The following is a 3,183-nucleotide window of genomic DNA, read 5'->3' on the forward strand; positions in this document are numbered from 1 at the left end:
AAAAAAAAAAAATTAAAAATCATCCTAGGCTATATGGCAGTTTGAGGCCAGCCATGAGACCCTGTATCAAGAAACCAAAAATGAATAACTATAAAGACGGAAGCAGAGTCTCTAAAATGTGTGGTGATGCCTCAAGTTTTTAAGGCACTAAAGCAGAGAGGTGACCAGACAGGAGATCCCAGGGCAGGCTGCAGGCCAGCACTTCAGAATGAAGCCTTCCTCCTCAGTGACTTACTTACCCCAGCTTTCCGAGTAAGGCAGGGGGAAGCCAGGATTCTTTGGGAAAGGGGTGACTGTGTGTAGAACCTGAGCAAGGCAGACAGCTGCTTACTGGATATTGTCATCTTGCTGGCGTACACAAGGTTGAGGGCAACGAGCTTTGATTGGCCACTCTGTGTGTCTGTTTCCTCTCTCTCTCTCTCTCTTTCTCGTGTGTGTATGTGTGTGTGTGTGTGCGTGTGCGTGTGCGTGTGCATGTGCATGTGTATTGGTACTGGGGGCTTCTACATGTTAAGCAAGCCTGTACCACTGATTTTCATTTTCATCTAAGTTATCCAGTAAGTACTTGAGCTTGTGATCCTCCTGCCTCAGCTTCCTAAATAGTTGAGATTATAGACCTGTACCTCCAGTCTGGTTAAAGCTACCTCTTAATCACAGGCTCTCTTAGCTATTGCTGTTGGCCCCAGCAGCTATTAGACCATGACACAGAATCCTCCAGGGAGCACACTTGATAAACATCAGTTGGAACTTTTACTCTTCCCCCAACTACTGGAGGCCTCATGCACTGTCAAGCTCTCTGCTACTGGGCTATACCCCCAATGGCTATTTTATGTACCCACGGCCAAATGCATAGTCAGCACACTTTATATCATTGAGCCACACCCCGTGTGGTGTTTTGAATATGCTTGACCCATGGAAACTATTAGTAGGTATGACCTTGTTGGAGGAAGTGTGTAACTGGGGGGGTGAGCTTTGAAGTCCTATGTTCAGGCTCCACCCAATGTGGAAGAGAGGGCCTCCTCCAGCATAACATCTGCCTGCACACTGCCATGTTTCCTACCATGATGATAATGGGCTGAATCTCTGAACCTGTGAGCCAGTCCCAACTAAATGCTTTCCGTTATAAGAGTTGCCTTGGTCATGGTGTCTCTTCACAGCAGGAATACCCTAAGAAACCCCATGACCCTGGTTGAAAAGTAGTTCTTTCCCCTTGTGTTGCACTTTGAGCTATCTTTGAAATTACGGCCACTTAAACTTTACTCCAAGCAATAGTCACGGAGAAATGCCTTGGAAACTGATTTAGTCCAAGGCATAGAATCCAACTTAGAGCCATACATACCAGTGTTTTCATTTTGTTTTCCAAGACAGAGTCTTGCCACATAGTCTAGACTAGCCCTGAACTCATGGTCCTGCTGTCTAGGCACGTATCACATAGATGGCTCAGCTCACCCCACACCTCTTTACTACCCATTTATTCCATGCTCCAGTGCACCAAGATACCAGGAAAAAAGATGGAAAGTCATAGCTCTGACCCTCCAGCTCTGCAGATCTATGAACTAGAGCTTCAACATATATACAAGCACACGTGTGTGTGCACACACGCATGTACACAGACACACACACAGAGGAACGAGTCTCACAGCCTAGCATCACAACACCTTCACTTTATAACACAAAATATCTGCCATCCAGTGACCCCATCACCACACATTTAGAGACACTTCCAGCCTTTATTTTTATTTATTTGTTTTTGGTTTCTTGACTTAGGGTTGCATGAAGCCTAGGTTGGCCTCAATTGCTATCAAGCCAAGAATAACCTTGAATTTATCACCCTGCCCCTGCCTCTGAAGTACCGAGATTACAAGCTTGTAACATACCCTCTGTATTAAAAAAAAAAAAAAAAAAAGCTAGTCAATTAATATTTATTGTCGTACTGTGTCATCCAAGCTGCTCAGTGTGTGTCTAGCTGGATGTGCTGACAGGGATGACCGTCTCTGAGGTTGGTACTGCCTATGAGAAGTGAATAGAAATGCTACACTGAACAGGCCAGGCAGGACCAGAACCTGCCTTAGTGAGATAGACCATAGACATGCACTTTGACCTTGACTGGAGCTGCTGAGAGAAAAAGCAGGTCTGCTGGCTTTTACAAGACCTTCACATTCCTCGTGTCATAAAAGCCGAAAAATGAGAACATCTCGCATCCAGGGGCTCCTGCGGGATTCCAGAGCTGATTTTCCTAAGCGGCTGAGGCTATTACTGTTGGCTGTGCTTGTTCGAGACAGTGGGAGCCAGACTTCTAGGCTGGCCTCTTCCATGTTAGTTTTAGTGGGAACATCTGAAAGAAAAACCTTCAGGGAAGGAGTTTTCACAGCCAAGTCTTCTTGGTGGGGCTGGGGAGCAGTGGAGTGAATCTGGAGAAGGAAGTATTTGGGGGGCTCCCTTGGGCAGGATGTGAACACGGCAGGATGGGCTGCAAGCTCCCTCCCGGGTGGGTTGCTGCATTCCAGAGACCACAGGATTTGGGAGCTGGTCTGAAGGGAGCTGGCCAGACATTCTGGGCACAGAGCAACTGGCTGCATCTGCTGAGTATGGATGGAGGTTGGGACCAGGCCAAGGCAATAGCTCAGGCAGCATGACAGGCAGCAGCGGAGTTGAGGGCAGCGTGAGCTGTGTGCAGATGGGGAAACCTCTCCCCTAGTCTCCAGATTGCTCCCCCTAAGGAAGACTCTCCTTCACTGCCTTTCCCCATACATAACTGTCTGAGCCATCGGTACTCCCCAATCCTGATCACCTCCACAGGCTGGTGTTGAGGCCAAGAGGCTCAAGCCAAGGAGCCACTTGTTTATGTGTGCACTTGTTTATGCTTGTGGTGGTAAGGACTGAACTGGACCATGATAGATGAAGTATTCTACCACTGAGCCATCTCATCTCAGAGCTTGGCAGCTGCTTCTCCTCTTCTTCCTCCTCTTCCTCCTCCTCCTCCTCCTCTTCCTTCTTTTTCTTCTTTTGCTGACTGGGTTCTCTGTGTAGCCCTGGCTGTCCTGGATTGCTGTGCTGTAGACCAGGCTGTCCTTGAACTCAGAGATCTGCCTGCCTCTGCCTCCCAAGTGCTCAGATTAAAGGTGTGTGCCACCACTGACTGACAGCAACTTGGCTTCTTTTTTTTTTTTTTTTTTAGGATTT

The sequence above is a fragment of the Mus caroli genome, chromosome 7 (genome assembly GCF_900094665.2).
Source record: "Mus caroli chromosome 7, CAROLI_EIJ_v1.1, whole genome shotgun sequence".
NCBI classification, from domain to species: Eukaryota; Metazoa; Chordata; class Mammalia; order Rodentia; family Muridae; genus Mus; species Mus caroli.